The sequence below is a fragment of the Triturus cristatus genome, chromosome 3_1 (assembly GCF_964204655.1).
Source record: "Triturus cristatus chromosome 3_1, aTriCri1.1, whole genome shotgun sequence".
NCBI classification, from domain to species: Eukaryota; Metazoa; Chordata; class Amphibia; order Caudata; family Salamandridae; genus Triturus; species Triturus cristatus.
In genome coordinates, this window is record NC_140583.1 from 59,403,872 (window position 1) to 59,422,397 (window position 18,526).

General features: G+C 50.6%; 1 protein-coding gene across 2 annotated transcripts in view; it reads right to left on the minus strand.

Moving 5' to 3' along the window:
• CD82 (CD82 molecule) overlaps window positions 1-14,430 on the minus strand; it is a 200,300-nt gene extending 185,870 nt beyond the window's left edge. The window contains exon 1 of one of the 2 annotated variants that reach the window (XM_085643451.1): window positions 14,263-14,430. The gene's annotated coding sequence lies outside the window, so the exon portion shown is untranslated. The remainder of the gene's footprint in view (window positions 1-14,262) is intronic. The other variant, XM_085643452.1, reaches the window with a different exon arrangement.
• Window positions 14,431-18,526: the final 4,096 nt, after the last annotated feature.

Below are 18,526 nucleotides of genomic sequence, written 5' to 3' on the forward strand. Positions count from 1 at the left end.
TCTGAAGCCCCTTTCGCCCACGCGGCCTTCCCTCCTTGGTGCAGCCTGGTGCCTGCACCCAGTGACAGCTGCTAATGGAGGAGCCTGTATCCCCTCCCATCTTCTCTTCCTGGAGAGGAGGCCCTAGGTTGTGGAAGAAAGGTTATCAATCCATCCAGCTGAGGTCAGCCCTCAGCCTGGGTCTGGTCATGGCTGGCTCAGAGAAATATGACAGTTCTGGATGACCCAAAAGCAGTACAAATATGACTTTGGACTCTGCAGAATACTTCTTTTCACATTTGCTACAGTGGACTTAAGTGCGTGTCTGGAATCTGTAGGCCTAATCTAGCCCCTGGCTCCACATTCCCATAGGGGAATAATGAAGTGAAAAAACAGTAAGACACACTGACTTTCCCTGGCATGTTTCTTTCCAGTGTATAAAGCCTATTCCATGTCACCACCCAATAATGCATAAGTCCTGCCACACCATTCACTTTGTAGCTGCTCCTGGACTGCGCACGCAAGGAATCTCCCCTGCGCAGGCCGTATACGTGTGCACACGCATGTACACATGTGTCTGCATGTTACCAGCCCGGTGTCCCTTACTCCAGCGGCTGAACAGTGGCCTGGTCAAGCCAGGGGAACACCAGTAAAATCCCCATGCAGTCTCTTACATCCTGAGTTCACTGTGGGTGAGTCCCAACTTATGAGGCTCCCCCACAGTAAAAGCTCAACAATTAGGTGCTCAAAAAACAAAAAATCCGGGTGGCCCATGATGTCAGAACCACCTTCTAACACACAGGGCTTGATTCTAAGCTCTACTCAGTTTAATCTCTCCATGGGCCCCCTCGCAGAAGTAGTGGGAAAACACAATGTGACTATTGTTTCATATGCTGATGATAAGCAAACTATTGTCACCTTGTCCCAGATCCCAGTGCGGACAGCAAATCAGTTTTCTCTATGCTTAGAGGAACTAACCTTATGGATGTCCAACCAGTGCCTTAGACTTAATGGCACCAAAACTGAGGTTTTGATAGTCGGTAAGGCCCCCTCGATATGAACATCTGCATGGTGGCCTGAGGCATTAGGGCAAACTTCTCCCCGAAAGCAGAAGTAAAGAATCTAGGGGACTGGACAGATTCCAAACTTACGTTTGAAAGCCAAATCCGGAGGGTGGCGGTGAAATGTTTCAGGACTCTCAAAGTCCTAAGGAAACCCCTGCATCTTTTACCGACGAGTGCCAGGAAAACAATAGTACATGCCTTGTTCACCTCCCAGATGGAATATGGTAATATCCTTTATCTGGGAGCATCAAAAAAAGAGCTAACCAAGCTTCAATCTATTCAAAACAAGGCCGCTCGCCTAGTCTTGCACCTGCCTAAGTGAGCAGCATCTGCGAGGGCCCAAGCTTCCCTCCACTGGCTGCCCGTGGAGAAGAGTTATGTTTAGGGCCTTGTGCTACTGTCACAGAATAAGTGGAAAAAAAGGGCTGCAGTATCTCCGCTCTAAGACAACTGCCTAGAAACCGGCACGGAATTTAAGATCTAAAGGCACTTCCCGGGTCAAGGTGCCAAGAATACAGAAAGCTAGGTTGGGAGTTGGATCCTTTGGTTACCTCGCAGCCACGAGCTGGAACACTCTGCCAGAGGCGCCAACAACGGAACCATGTGAAAGCGCTTTCCACAAGGGATTGAAGACCTGGCTGTTCCCGTCCTCCAACTAACCTTTAGATAATGGAGAACCTCCATTGGGTCAGAGCACACACAGCTGGTAGATTCCTGCAGGTTCCCCCGAGTAGTCTGCTTTAGCGAGGGGACTCACCGGCGGTGCAGCCATCCGCTTTATGAATTGATAAATCAATCAAATAAATATTCCACATCCTCAAGTTGCACACTAGCTCAAAACCCCCCTCCCATTATATTCCTCAAACCCTGTGTGAAAAGTGGCCTTAAATTCAATCTGTTGATTGTGCCTTCTGCGTGCCGTACTGTTTGAATGTCGCCTACTGTACTTTGCACACCTGTCTGTCTAATCTCTTATATATTCCTGCCAACTGTCCATCCCACTCCACAAACACAAATTCTCCTTCTTTGTAACCACTCCTGGCAATCAATATCACCCGTCCCTGGCCGCTCTACTCGCCCTACCTGCTCTCTGCACGAACTCGTATGAATAATCACACTAAACCCCTATTAACTTAATGCACTACAAATAAACAGAACGTATGCATGCAAAAGCTTCCCGAGAGCACACGACTAATGTCAATAGCCGACAGGAATTAACAATCGATGCATTAACAAATAACTTTGCATTTGGTGCAGCGTGCTACCCACCGAAAAGTGCTTCAATGCCCAGTCAGAAGTAGTAGGCACTGTATGAATGCAATTACAATACAATAAAATAAAAAAGACACAATACATCGTAATCTGGAATCCGTCTCCTGCTCGCGCACCATCCAGCACGAGAGATTCCCTGATCAAGGCTAGGCCTGGACGGATTCGCAAAGTGACTAAAAAAAAAAAATCTGCTGCGCTACTTGGATTTCCGCAAGCAGCTGAGTGCATTTGGTTGCATTGTTCCAGCTGATTATTAGCACCTGGCGATTATCCCACGCTGGAAAAATCAGTGTGAACAGCACCACGTGCATCGCAAGAGGGCGCCACTTCTTTCTGCAACTTGAGTAGATGTTCAACTAGTGCACCAGCATCCTCAACGTGAACAGTAGCGGTCGTCCGCTACCACCCGTGTTGAAAAATCTCACCTGGAGATGGTGTGGAGTAAGATTTTTCTCGCAAGCGAGGAAAAAACTCCACGGAAACTCCGCAAGCTCTGCGAGTGGAGCGGAATTTCACACCCAGGCCTAATCAAGGCAAGGTCTGACTGGTGCAGAGTGGCAAAGAATGATGGTCCCATATTAACGTACCTCTTCAAGCCATTATTTTTTTTGCATTCTGGGATTTGTAGTTCGGTTTATTACACTGTAAAATCGAGACTGTAAGTTCCAGGCAGCAAAGAAAAAAATCTAGATTGTACGAGCTACTTTGGCATCATCTTGGGATAAATTAAAACTTTGTTGGAGTCATGCATGTCCTTTGTTGAGTACTGTGTGCTGGGAGGGAGATTCAAGGCACCCCCTCATCAGTGCAGGCAGGAGCCGGTGTGAATATCTGCTATGAAATGCCCTGCTCAGCAGAGGGAACCTGCAGAACAGCTGACTATATATATCCCGGACTCTGAATCACCACAATTAACGCAGGTGGCGGCTCATTAACTTGGTATGAGATTTTTAGGGCGAATGGTTACACCTGAGCCAATTAAGGACTTATTAACAGACTGGTGGACAGGTGCAGGTGTAATTAAATATATAAAACGCTACCGGATTTTTCCATTTGAAAGTGGTGGCTGGTACAAGCAGGGCCGGACTGGGAACCAAAACCGGCCCTGGCAAAGTGCTCGGCCGGCCACCCAGGGCTTGGGGGTGCCGCCAAGCTCTTTCCCAGGGCCGGTTTTCGGCCGATTTTGTTACAGGGCTGAAAACGGCCCTGTAACAAAAACGGCCCCAGGGGCTCAAAACCGTCCCCCACCCGTGCAGCGCACCGGGGGATTGCCCGGTGCCCGCTACGGCCAGTCCGGCCCTGGGTACAAGTGGATAAAGGAAAATACTTTAACATAAAGGCTGGTGTGACTAAAAGAGCTGCAAAGCCAGTGGTCGAAGTGGGCGGGATTGGAAGGGCACGAGGTGCCCCTACTTTTGTGATTTAAGGAAAAAGATCCCCTACTTGTTGTGAAGAGATAACAGTCCTGGGATGGTCAATTCCAAGAGTTGAAATGTTTCTGCTATGGTGTAGGGGGGCCTCCTGTGCTGTGAAATCATAGGGGGAAGACAGCTAAACAAGCCTTCCTGTCAGGGTGCCTGCTTGCCTGAAAGAAATGTAAATGCTCTCAATTGGCCAATCTGCAAATGTAAAGGCTCCGCAGAAGCCCGTATTGGCTTTAATTGATGGATTCACTTGAAGCCTCCTGATGACACAAATCTATTCTTGTTGAGGGTATTGCAAGGGAGCTTCCTGCTGAAGTGTGTACTTTTAAAGGACAGTTATTAAAAAATGCCCTATGTACAATCTGGGTAGGACTAAAATCTATATTTTGGAAGCACCTTTTTTTATCTTAAATCTTTTAACACATTTTGTAGCAGTCTATTTTATATTGTGTGTAATGCCAGCTTAAATGATGAGGTGAACAGTCATAGTGCTTTCTGTTGCACAGTGGGACTTCTTAGCACTATACAGAACACAAACTCCACCAACCAGGATTGAATTCTGGGGTCCTCTGGTTACACGCGCTCACCAGTTCAGTGCACTAACTCAGAGGTTTCATGATGCACAATTGTGCATTTCCCACTGATTGACTTAAGTTGCTTTTATTTTTCATGTAAGCTGTGTCTTATTTTATATGTAGTTACTTGAAGATGAAAGATAACAAAAAGTCACAGAATATCTTGTTTTTTTTAGCGATGCCTTTGACCCTGCCGCCACGCTCACTCACCCAATCACCACTGGCCACAGCATTACAGTTCGCATACTTGTTTAACGCACTGCGACCCCTGCATAGAGCACATGTGGTGTGATCAATTTCCTGTAATACGCCCCTTGAAGTGGGTTGATGTTCATGTTAAGAACAGGGGGCGCGCGCCTATAGTTTTAGAAGCACAAGCCTGTAACACTACATACAGCGCCGCTGTGTGCGTGGAAACTCCTGAGTAAGCGCGTCTTGGAGTGTGCGACGTCTTACATAACGCGCACGTCACAGCAGGTGTGGTGCATGGAGGCCTCCTTTACGCCATAAAGCACAGCCAGTAAACACCCTGGCGCTCAGAGGCAGGCGTCACAGAGCTCAAAGAGACCCGGCGGAGAGTGCACACACACTGTGTGTGCAGCAGTGTTCAGAGTGCAGCCCTGGGACACAGCACCTCATTGAGCGGGCCCAGCAAGTGGCGGCCTGTGGAACACCCCGGGGACGCTCATTAGCATGTGCAAACACACAGAGCTCACACAGGCAGCGCACGAGGAGACACACACACCGAGGCTCGAGACCAGGCTCTTCGACTAAACCCAGCGCCGGGATACCCTCACGGGTTAATCAGCGCTTTACAAGTACTGATTGATTGAAACGGGCAAAAACAGACCTACACCCTTACACACAGACAGACAAAAACCGACACAGTCAGAACAACACAGAAGCACACGTAGAGAAACGGGCGCACATGCTGACAAGCATACATGCACAAAAAAGAAAAACCCACTTCACATATACCTACATATAGAGACACACAGGTCGACATAAACAGATACTGCCACAACAAGAACAACATACAGAAACAGGCAAACATACCTAATAAACAGACTTACACATAGGCCTACATATAGAGACACACACAAGCCGACAGAAACAAACAGATCCAGGGACATTCGTGACAAACACACGTGAACAGACCCATGCCAAGAATCACACAGGGAAACACGCCCACCAGTCCACGCAGAGGCAACCATAACCAAACTTACCAAGGCACAAGCCACATGCAGAAACACACAGACACAGGCCTAACGTCTACAAACACAGGAATCCAGGTAAACACAGTCCCATGCGAACAGAGTCAATCACGCGGATGTACAAACAGACATACACACGTTCTCTCCAGCGACAAACCAATGCAGCCGGGCGCACCCCAACTCCCATCAGAACAAAGCCTTTTCCTTCGTCCCCAATAGTGAAGATAATCGTGAGACTGAGGTTATTTTCAGGTTATTTTCAATTTAACGTGACTGCGATTGTGATGTGGCGCTCCTTATTGTCAATTGTACCGCATACACTTTTATCGTACTTGTAACTGTAAAGCGCTCCGAAGTCGACAATGGCGCGTCACAAAACTTTAAATGAATTGAATAAGCATTTAGCCAGAACTGCAGTAGAGTGCTTCCCCCCGACTCTGCCGGCCTGGGGGCCGAGCCATGACTGAGGTAGCGCTCTATGCACCTTCCTTCCCTCGAGGCGCAGAGGAGGCGGTGCAGGCAGCACCAGTCCAGCACCCACTGTTCTCACACCAAGTCATTATTTAAAGTCCAACAGCCCGATCATAGGGAGGAGGTCAGATTGAAGTATCACCACGCCCCTGCCGGAGTCACCTAGCTGGGCCCTAAAATAGCAGGGCAAGGGCCCCGATGGAGTCTATTTCGGATAACCCAGGGCGCAGTGCTCTGTAATTAACACACACTAATCCTCACGCCCACGCCATGTGTGACCCTGGGAATCCGGCAGGGGCCCCGTATGAATATGGACTCATGGCTGCTCTGGCACTTACTCGCCACACCCACAGCCACTCCAGACACATAAGGAGAATGATGGGTGCGAGGGAGGCACGCGGCCCCAGGTCTCCACGTGCACGAGGCGCGCCTGTTGGCGTCACGTGCCTTCTGTCAGTCACTAGGCCGGTCTATGCATCGAGGGTCGCATGGGTATCACGCTGTAACCCCCCGGGACTGTCCCCTGTCCATCTCCCTCCCCCACCCATTCAGCTCTGCTTGTGAATCAGAGGGTCCCTGCGCATGAATAAATGCCTAAAGTCTGCGGCCTCCCTCTTACCTGCGTCAGCCTGTGCACCGAGCAGTGTTGAAATGGGAGAAAATGTATTCCGGGACCCCTTAAATTGGAAGCTCAATGTGTGGCTAGGAAAAGGGGGTGGGGTCACCTGGGGGCGGAGTCATGAAAAGCAGTTTGACAGCCAATTTACGCATTTACTTTTTAAAAATCTTCCGCAAAGAAATTGTTAACAAGGAGAAAGGTGACAACATATGTTCTGCCTCAATTGGCTGCAAAGACTGCATTTTAAAACATCTTATGAGGTTAAGGCAACTGCTGCAGAGAGCTCTGTGTGCCCAATCTATTTTAAAAAATAATATTGATGGTAAGTTAACTCTTGTGGTTAACGCATTTGCCAGAGAGATCTGTGTTCTGTCTAGACACAGTTTTGACTCAAAGTATAGAGGGTTAATGGGTCTTCTGCGCAGCACGTGTTTGACATGCAGCTTTTTAGGTCCAGCCTAATGCAGCACGCATACGCTGCCCTGTGAGACTTTATGTAAGGGCTTCAAAAATCTGACCACACGCTCGTGCATGTGCTTTTGTTTTTGTCACAGGCTATTGGCCTTTGCGTGCGTCTTTCTAAGGAAGACAGCACGCAATTGGGCAAAGGCAGGTGCATGTCCCGCCTTTGCTCCGCCCACAGCCTAATGCTTGCGGTTACCCGCACGGGAGCCATCTGTTTTGAATTATCGTGCCCTGCGCGATAATTCAAAACAGATGGCTTGCTGTGGCGTGCGCACTTTAGTGTGGGTCGGTTAAATGTCCAGGCGTAATTGTTAATGTGTCTTTGTTTACACTGTCAAGCCGGAAGTTACGTATTTGATGCGCGCCAGGCGGCTTGTCAAAAAGTTGACTAGACAAGCAACCTGAGGGCTGTGCGGGACAAGCATATAAGCTGAAGACATTGCCCGCAGTCAGTCACACACAGTGGGTGCGAGGCCAGGGTCGGTTCCCTATAAGCAACACACATGCAGACGCCAGTTACAGTTGCACCTGAAAAAGAGTCCTGTCCTTCGCGCAGTTTCATCTCACTTCTCACAAAAAGCCAGGAACCACCCAATCGGTTCGGACGCTTTCCCTTGTCAATATCGGCTTACCTGCGGCTGTTGCCCGTATACCCGAGTCCGGCCGCATCCCAAAGAGGATACGATCCAACCCTTCCACCAAGCAGGTCGCGTCACAACCAAGCACGGCGAGTGCAAGGAGCTAGACAGAGGACTGGTGAGTTGGATGCAGTCGTCATATAGGACCGTGCCTTTCTTTCATCCAATTTACAACAGTTGTCAATTGCTAAGCGATATGATAGGCAGGCATCCTAAAACCGAATTAAGAAGGATGTTTATGACATGTATATAGTGTTTACATATCTTCGGAAGTGATCTCGTATTTTAGTTTAAAAAAATGATCAGATGCCTGGTGTACGACCGTAATCGCTTTTCTGCGTAAAATCATATCTGCGAAAAAGGTTTAAAAATGTGTCCGTTGATTTGTGTGTTCAAACAAAACCATAGACCGTAGCAACTTCAGCATCGGGCATTGGTGTCACTTTAGCTCTCTTTCAATAACCGCGAGTTATGACGGGGAAGCGAATGGATTCGCCTTCACAGAGCACCAGTGGCATCATCTGGGTAGTAATCTACAGCGACCTCAAATTTCAGACGGGAATCCCAGTGTTAGCACCTGTCAAGGCTCGAGGAGCTGCCATAGCAACCGCAGCAGCTGTTCTTGTTTCCTTTCTGTTTAAGCAGTGCATGTCTTTTAAGCTGTCTCCCTGGTGTATTTCTCTTTCTCTCTCACTCAGTGTTTCTCTCGGTCAGCCATGTGCTTCTGCCTGACCCACTCCCTGTAGCGCTCCTTCGTGTGCTTCTTCACCATTGCTGCCCTGAGTCCGCATGGAAGCACGCTCCTCCTCTCTCACTGTCAGTGCTTCCCCCCCACCTGTGCCCTCCACGTTGCTACTTTCAAACCTTGTGTTGCATCTGTCCAAACTACCCCATGTCGCTTCCACGGTGCTTCCACCTCCTGTTGATTCGGCTGCTTTAAAAACAAGCATTGGCATAGCCAATAGGTCTCTCCTTGGGATCTTATAAGTGTTTAGCCATGCAACAGTTGATGTTGTTGCACCAAGGATATGGTGCTGCATAAGTAAATACTTATAAGGTCCCAAAAGCAAGACCTATTGGTTATGCCAATGCTTGTTATTTTTTGTAGTCAGATAAGTGAGTTACTGCTTTTGACACATAGATCCTTTTATTACTTGCAGTTCATAAATTCCAATCCTTCAACTATAGCACAGTGAGCTATGAGCCGGCATCAACGCTCTGCTGCAAACTGCAAAGTCTGGGTTTAGAGCCTTATTGCTTTTTCTCAAACTGTTGATATTTTAAGGCTGCTAAAAGGGTTTCTTAAGGTTGTAATTAAGTCCTATTAGTACAGAAAACCTAAGCACTGCATCTTGTTTTAAATCCTGACTGTGTTTCTTCTGGCCATGCACTCGAACACGTAATCCCCACCAGTAAAAAGGAAGCGCGACTCCTACACCTTGAAACCCTCACTGTCTTGTGGAACATTCTGTACATCGATACAGGCACTTCCATGACTTAATGTATAAAGTGTGCATTTGATGTAAAGCTCTCCCACATCTGGATGAGTAGCACTATAAAAGAATAGATTAAAACATTTTTATAAGTGATGCTTAAATTGTTATTTTTGTAAATGCTCGTACAGTCGACTCTTCGGATATTCTTGCAGTGCACGAACAGTGCATAATTGATTAACGTGAAAAGCTGGCCTCCCAATCTCAGCTTGTCATAATACAAGCTGTGTGCCTTTGTTTCCCTGTATTGGATTGGCATCTAGCTGTGAGTCTCCAGACAGCTCCCAGTCAGAATGCTACTGGAACAAATGGAGGGCTGATGGACCTTTAAATCAGGCCGTTGTTTTGGGTCCAGCTGGAAGTGAAACTAAAAGCCTTTTCACCACCTACAGGTTGCTGCTCAGAAATGAAAGACAGACAGACAACATGCAGGCGATGCTGGACGTGTCCCGGTGTCTTCGAATTGCACCAGGACACTCAGCATATTTCACAGAGGCCGGCCGGATCCCAGATCTGGCTCCATCATAGGATCCAGCTGATCCCCCTGCATTTCGGCACTAGCACTGAGGTTTAGCCGACATGCCTCAGCTCCTAAGTCTATGTGTAAAGAAGACTCCTGGAGGTGTCACATGACCTGCCCGAGACCCTCGACTGACAGTGGACCGAGGTGGCACGTCCAACCTACCTTCAATCAACCTACCAATTAATCGGCATTTATAAAGCGCAACACTGTCACCACTAAGGATATCTGGGCGCTGACCTACCAATACACCCCTAGATCTGATGAGAAAGAGAGACAGCTCCCCCCATCCGATAGAATCACCTGGACCGCCGCCGTGCTCTGCAGTGTCCCTCTGAGGTTCTACCTCTAGGATTGCTATTTTACTAAGGAGTCCCCGAGAGGGAGGGAGTGAGAGGTCTGTGGATCCCAGGGGATTCAGCGCCCGGTTCTGACCCTAGGAATACTTGTTTACTGAGGAGTTCCCGAGAGGGAGGGAGTGAGAGGTCTGTGGATCCCAGGGGAGTCAGTGCCCTGGTTCTACCACTAGGAACACTTGTTTAATGAGGAGTCCCCGAGAGGGAGGGAGGGAGAGGTCTGTGGATCCCAGGGAAGTCAGCGCCCGGTTCTGACCCTAGGATTACTTGTTTAATGAGGAGTCCCCGGGAGGGAGGGAGTGAGAGGTCTGTGTATCCCAAGGGAGTCAGCGCCCGGTTCTGCCCCTAGGAATACTTGTTTAATGAGGAGTCCCCGAGAGGGAGATAGTGAGAGGTCTGTGGATCCCAGGGAAGTCAGCGCCCGGTTCTGACCCTAGGATTACTTGTTTAATGAGGAGTCCCCGGGAGGGAGGGAGTGAGAGGTCTGTGTATCCCAGGGGAGTCAGCGCCCGTTTCTGCCCCTAGGATTACTTGTTTACTGAGGAGTCCCCGAGAGGGAGGGAGTGAGAGGTCTGTGTATCCCAGGGAAGTCAGTGCCCAGTTCAGCCCCTAGGAATACTTGTTACTGAGGAGTCCCCGGGAGGGAGTGAGAGGTCTGTGTATCCCAGGGAAGTCAGTGCCCGGTTCTGCCCCTAGGAATACTTGTTTAGTGAGGAGTCCCCGAGAGAGCGGGAGTGAGAGGTCTGTGGTTCCCAGGGGAGTCAGTGCCCGGTTCTGCCCCTAGGAATACTTGTTTAATGAGGAGTCCCCGAGAGGGAAGGAGTGAGGTCTGTGGATCCGAGGGAAGTCAGCGCCCAGTTCTGCCCCTAGGATTACTTGTTTAATGAGGAGTCCCCGAGAGGGAGGGAGTGAGAGGTCTGTGGATCCCAGGGTAGTCAGTGCCCGGTTCTGCCCCTAGGAATACTTGTTTAGTGAGGAGTCCCCGAGAGGGAGGGAGTGAGAGGTCTGTGGATCCCAGGGTAGTCAGTGCCCGGTTCTGCCCCTAGGAATACTTGTTACTGAGGAGTCCCCGAGAGAGCGGGAGTGAGAGGTCTGTGGTTCCCAGGGGAGTCAGTGCCCGGTTCTGCCCCTAGGATTACTTGTTTACTGAGGAGTCCCCGAGAGGGAGGGAGTGAGAGGTCTGTGGATCCCAGGGGAGTGAGTGCCCGGTTCTGCCCCTAGGAATACTTGTTTAGTGAGGAGTCCCCGAGAGAGCGGGAGTGAGGTCTGTGGATCCCAGGGTAGTCAGCGCCCGGTTCTGCCTCTAGGATTACTTATTTACTGAGGAGTGCCCGAGAGGGAGGGAGTGAGAGGTCTGTGGATCCCAGGGGAGTCAGTGCCCTGGTTCTGCCCCTAGGAATACTTGTTTAGTAAGGAGTCCCCAAGAGGGAAAGAGCGGCTGGTAAGTCTTCCCTGGGCCCAGTGCTTTAAATGGGCCAATACTCAGTACTGGCACTTCTCATTTTTACCCTGAGTACCAGCACTTCTCCACTGCCAAGGAGAGTACCAGTACTCAAGAAATGTAAGCTCATTGCTGCTAGTGCTGCGAAGCAGATCTGTAGGGCAGTCCGACCTCCAAAGCGCCTCTAGCCCTTAGCTGAGCCGCCCCATAGCCATTTATCAGTGGCTCGTCTGCATTATGCACGGGCTGTCCGGGTGTTAGGAATTCCACCGTCCTGCGGTCTGTAGAGCAGGCCCTGCCCTGTCAATCACACGTGCCCTGTCAATCACATGTGCACTGTCCCTGTCGCTGCCAAGTAACTAAGGAGTAATCCGAAGTGAGCCTTTGTGTATTTCTCTGCTCGTGTTTGCCTGATTGGGTATGTTTGAGAGAGAAATGGGGTCAGAGAGGAAGAGAATTAGGACACTCCGGGGATATTTGAAAAGAAATGCGTGGCATGCTCGTCTGTGTGTGTGCGCACTCTACAAGACAGAAGGATTGGACATGAGGCAGCAAGTAGGAACAGTGCGGCACCAGGAAGCTGCAAATATTACAAAAACAAGGAAACTAACATTTCGTGTTTGCCCTTCATTTCATGGAATGAGTTCAGCCCTTTGTTTATATTGATATGTTCCTCGCATGTTCTGGTATGTCCTGCAAGTGGTATAGAACTCATCATTAATGATGCCACGCCGCGTCTCGTTGGTCCTGGGACGCACGGATCGTTCGCCCGAGGGTGCCGATAGTGCTGTGGGAGGCTTGGCTGCACTCATAGTTTACAAACCGCTTCCATTATGATTTAGGGCTTGATCCAAACAAGTCTTCACAGCACACTAACACGAATACTCAATGGAAGTGTCTTTGTACCAGCATGCCTCGCTCCGCCTCTAACCCCGCCCCCTAGCCACATTGAATGAGTACCTGCACTTGTATTTTGCCATTTGAAGCACTGCCTGGGCCTGCATGTTCACCGAGGAACCCCTGAAAATGACGGACAACTCGTTTAAGCCCCTAGGTGTGTATGCGTCTGCTGTGAACGTCCTGATATGCGTCCTCTTTAACCCCCTAAATCTGCTCATCAGCGTGGGCAGCAACCACCGAGGGTGGCAGGCGTCTGCGTAGGCACTAATGATGGCGCGTGACCCGCTCGTGCCCTCAGAAACCCCTCAGGTGCCCTCTCTGATTACTACACCCCCACCGACCACTATGCCGCAGGCCCACTGCACACCTTCAGTACCTCCCAGACGGTTATCGGGGGATCTCAGCCCAGAATACCGGCGATGCCCACTAATTATGGACTCATTACAAAGAACATCACAAGAGTAAACATCTTCGCCCCGCCCACCCTTCATAGGCGACTTTACACGTCATTCATCTCTCAAAGATCTGAAACAATCAGACACACGTAGCTCCGTTTGGAGCTTGTCAGCGCGCAGGAGTCGCGGTTTTAGACTAACAGCAAGGCGGCTCTCGGGGTGAGTAACACGTGTCAGGTGTGAAGGCATGCCTGGGCCGTGTGTGTCTGCACACAGGACCTCTGGACACAGGGATGCCACGACAGGCGTTCAGTCCCTCCTGCCTCTGGCTGACCGGGCGCGCTAACTGCACCACATCCCACACGAGGGCGTGTCACACTGCTAGGGTGGCCAGGTGACTCCAGGTCCCCAGGCCACCACGCTCATTTATCATGCGTGTTGGTACAATTCAAGTTAATCAAGACTACACCTTCCAGAATGCATTGCACCAATGTCTTACATTAAAGCTCTGAACTTTAAAAGGTGTGTCCGGTTTGGTCAATCTACGCCACCCCTACAGGCCTCCCCACCAATCCCGCCTCGGATCCGAGCCTAATTGGCGCAGATGTAAATCCGGAGACCATATGGAATCTGGGTCACAAATTAAGTCAGCAAAGAGACCAGCCATACTCAATCTAGCGCTTCCAAGCAGCAGTGAGAAAACATGTAGGCACTATAAAAGCCACACTCACCGAAGTAAATGATTTATTTCCTCGTGCCCAACTCATCAGGCAGGCAACAAAGAACCGAAACGGGCAACTTCTCAGGAAGCGCCCGCGTTACACCACAGGCTCTCAGCCCTCGATCACTGTGTGCCACCCCGCGAACCACACATCTAAACACCCCCCGCCCCCCCATGTGAGAAAGCGCTAAAGAGAAGCTTGTTGCATCAGAAACCGGGCACGGGGTGCCCCCCACTCCCCAATTAAAGTACTGTCATGCTTTCAAGAGTGACTGAAACAGAAAATCACTCCGCGCATCAAGGACACCGCATCTGATCGGGCACCAGTCGGGGAAGCAAAGACAACTTTCGTCCCCAAACTCGCTCAAAAGTTTTCAAGTTCATTGTAAAGTTCTCACGAAGGAGCCTGTGCTCTTCCCTCCAGCCCGGGGCACCCGACGAGTCTCACAGACCAGCAGCGCCCGTGGAAAAACACAGCCACCGGGGGGAACCCCACACCTTCACCTTAAACCACCCGCAGAGGTCGGGCATGTACCAACTCCCTCCCCGTGCCCATCCTGGCCGAGAACAGCTCTCAGCGGCGCCCAGGCTCCCCAGCGCACAAGGGCCCCTTTGTGAGCCCGCAGCGCAGGCAGCCAGCGCTTTGAAAACTTCCTAGCTCCCCCGTGCCCGGGCTCTCACCCTGGCAGAGTCTCGGGTTCGTGGGGTCACTCACCTGCACACGTACCCCGGCTCCTAGACCCCGATACCAGCAGAGTTCCGATCTGGAGATGCGAGTGCCTGGGCCGCCTCTAGCTGTAGTGAGAGCTCTCGGTGGAGGTGTCGTCTCCGCGGAACACTCACTCAGCACTCCCCTCCCTCCCTCCTGCTCTGTCTCCTTCCCTCCCTCGCACACCACACCGCCCCCTGGTGGCTGCTCTGGGGAGCACCGGATTAACCCTTCCGCAATCCGCACCAGGAGGCTGCTGAAACCTCTCTTCACCCCGCTGTTTATCGCACTCCAAACTATCTCTGGAGTGCGACAGAGGTTGCTTGTGTACTAGGGGCTCGGAGGGAAGAGGTGCGCCTTTTACACCCTCGTTTATTTATTTTTAAACTGACTTTACTTGCAAACGCTGCTAAGGACACATTTTTGTAAGGCACGGGTGGAGTAAGTGGTTAGCCCAGGATCACAGGTTGTCGATCCGACGCCTGGACTCAGCAGAGCGGCCATTAGGTCTCATGCCCTCCCAGAGAGTTGTACCTACTGCAGATGTATTTTGGAAACTATGAGAAACGCAAGGGAACACTTCTACACCCAGGCGATAAAATGCAGAACTCAATTTACAGAATATAGGCACCACCCACAGATGCCAAGTACATCCACGTTGTGCCACTCCACCGCCACAATGCATTCTGGATCTTGCAGTTTCCCTTTACAGCAGTACGGATATGACTCATCATCTTAACACGTAGTATCCCAAATACACGTTGTTGGTTCACACAGTCCCAACTGAGTCACGCATCACGACAGCCTACTAGCAGCTTTGTACAAACCCAGAAGGAAGTTGGCATGAGTAATAATGACTTTTATTTCGGTGGAGTGCTGAATGCTTTCGTTTTGTCCTTTCTAACAGTTTCAAATAACAAGTATTGCTCTAACCCGGTTTAATTGGACCCTACTATTATCGACCACTGAAGGCTGAAAGGCTGAATTAGCCTGTCATGATTCAGTCTCGTGACTTGAAAGTCACAGCTGATGTCAGCAGAGAGCGCCTCTCTGAGTCACCTTCCCTGCGTTCCCTTACACCCTAAGTGACGTTTTGGGTTTTTCTTGGTTTATTCGGCTTGTGATTGGCAAGCACAACTTTGGAAATCCCCATTCAGTGAGGAATGTCAAAGCTATTGGAAAGGGTCAGTTACTCCTTTGTACAAAAGATGAGTGGAAGGAACACTGACCCCCTCTGCCGTGCCCCCACCCCACTTCACTCTCGGGAAACTCTACCCTGCAAGCTGAACTAACCCCCACGAGGGGCATCATTGTTTAGGAAACACAGGGGGGAAGTGGGGGGGGGGCTCTGCACTGTATTTAAAGCTTGCTCCAGACAGTTTAGGATTTTCAGTCCCCCCCAAACTCTATCTATGTATATTTTATTTATATTACGTAAACCTAACCAAAAGGTAGCAGACGTCCAATATGTCCTGAGAGGAAAACCTAATATTTCAGAGGGGTCATGTGAGCCATCAGAAGAAGGCCTCAGTTTGTGAGTGGTCTGATTTCACAATATTGATGGTCAAAATCATTATAAAGACGGTGGTGCGTCCATCATGGGCGACTTCTCCTATTACAGGGTCTGCTGAACTCTCTGTGTTCTGGCCAGTTCTAGGTCTCAGCTAGACCGCACATGTGCTGTGTCAAAGAGACGTGTTGTGTTTACTCTGTGGGCTTCAGCCGCTCATTGGCCATTGCTCGCTCCATCATCTGTCTCACATTCTTTGTCACCATTGGTCCCTGGCATGCATGGTCATGCCTCTTCTTGTGTGTAGCCCTCCCCACAGCATGGGCCAAACACTTGTAAGCATCCACTGCTCCCGTTTATATGACCAGTTTCGGACCTACATTTTTCTTTCCGTTTCGGCACTCCACACAGTGCTTGTGCTTTACCGGCTCCTCCTCCCTCTCACCCAACCTCATGCCCCGTACAGAGATCACCCCCTCCCCTGTCGCGGCTTTTCCCTTCGTTGCTGCTTTCCATTTCCCCCTCCCTTTCCCTCCCATCTCTGCTTGATTCCTCACACCTTCCGGTGCTTGCCCCATCCCCAAACCCTGTCACTTCTTTAAACCCCTATAGAGCCCGGACCCCCAAAGTAGTCCCCCCCCAACCTCCATACTCCCACAATCAAAATTGCCCGAACATGAGTGTGGGTAGAAAATGGCCATGTTTAATAACTAACAAATATTCATAGACATGACAGAATATTTTTTTAAATTAATTTCATAAATTCAAACTTTATATTATAATATTTACAGGTGTTACCTTTGATCATAACCACCGGTTATGATTTATCTACTTACTCCAGCACCAAGGGGCCCTCTGGCTTGCCCCTCTTAGCTGAGAACCACGCAAGGCGCAACCCACCTGCGTCCTTGAGCGGGGAGCCCCTAGCCCTCGGTCCTTTTCCGTCCTTTCCGGGGCCCACCCTTCTACCACCAGGCTGCCAAGGAGGCGCTCGTGACCTGGCGCCCTTGCCTCCCCAGCCGGTGCCCCCATTCTCTCTGCGAGAACCTTACCGTCTCTCCCCTCAGTGCTGGCCTCTGGAGTATGTCAGCAGGCCTCCTGTTACCCTGAAAATCAATGTTGTGAGGCCACTTTTCCACCAAGACCTGCCCCTATCCTGCCTCAAAACCTCCAAACCAAGGGACGGGTGGGTGGGAGATAAAACGACGTCTGTGATCCCCAGGATACAGGTGCAAGAGAGGGCGCCCAGGTGAGCCCAGGGGCTAAATAGCCCCTCACCTCGGCTCCGGCTCTTCCGGGCCAGGCCCCGACCAGACATGCGTCACGGCCTGACCCGGAAGCACTTCCTCCGGCCAGTAGCCCTGGCGTGGACTGTAGGGGGGTGTGGCTTGGGGCCTGGGGGGCCGGGCCCTAAAGACGCTCTCACCGAGGCTCGCGCTTTTCATAGAGCTCGGACCCCCCAAGGAGTCCCCCACCCCAACCCCCAGACTCCTACAATCAAAATTGCCCGAATATGAGTGTGGGTAGAAAATGGCCATGTTTAATAACTAACACATATTCATAAACATGACAAAATATTTTTTAAAATTCATTTCATAAATTCAAACTTTACATTTTAATAATTACAGGTATTACCTTTGTTCATAACCACCGGTTATGAATTATCCACTTACTCCAGCACCAAGGGGCCCTCTGGCTTGCTCTTAACTGAGAACCACGCAAGGCGAAACCCACCTGCGTCCTTGAGCGGTGAGCCCCTTGCCCTCGGTCCTTGTCCGTCCTTTCCGGGGCCCACCCCTCTACCACCAGGCTGCCAAGGAGGCGTTCGTGACCTGGCGCCCTTGCCTCCCCAGCCGGTGTCCCCATTCTCTCTGCGAGGAGCTTACCGTCTCTCCCCTCACTGTTGGCCTCGGGAGTATGTAAGCAGGCCTCCCGTTACCCTGGAAATCAATGTTGTGTGGTCTCTTTTCCGCCACTAGGGTGACCAGGGACCACCGGTCCTTCATCCTCACCACCTGCAAACAAGGTCTCGACAAAAGACCAAATCCCTTTGATCCATGCATCCGTGCCAAAGTCCGACAAATGTACGCCGTCTTGATGAAACATTATGTCCCCTGCGATCAGTCTATGTGGAATGTGGCACAAGCGGCCCAAACCTGGGCACAACCTGGCCAATTCCCCATTGAGGCGCCTCACCGACACATTCAGGGCGCGAGATCAGACTCCGGTGGCCCATGTCCAGCGAGGCATCATGCAGGACCATGCAATCTGTGTGTGAGGGAATGTCTTCCCTATCCAGGCGAACTCAGTCAGTAAGGCTTCCTTGACTGCCAAGTGACCCAACTCCACCATGTCGTTGCCGCCCAGGTGAAGGATTACCAAATCCGGTTACTGATGTCCCTCGTGTGCCCACGTCTCCTCGATTAACTGCCACAGTTGCCGGATTCGTAGGCCGCCAACGCCCCGCCATAAAAACGCCATCCTCTTCAGACCCGGTGGTTTAGACACTCGCTTCTGATGTAGACGGACAGTGGCACACCACACGAACGAGTGTCCCAACACCCATATCACCTTCAAAGACATACTATTAACAGGAAATAAATAGAAAAATCAGCATGGACAAGTCGGGTGCCTTACAGTAACTCGGGCCGCACATAGCGTCTGAAATACGCTGATGACCAGCGCCCCACCTTCTTGACTGCCTCAGTTGGTAAGCCGGCGCCTGCTGCCAGTGTCGCCGCCTCAATCCTAAATTAATGT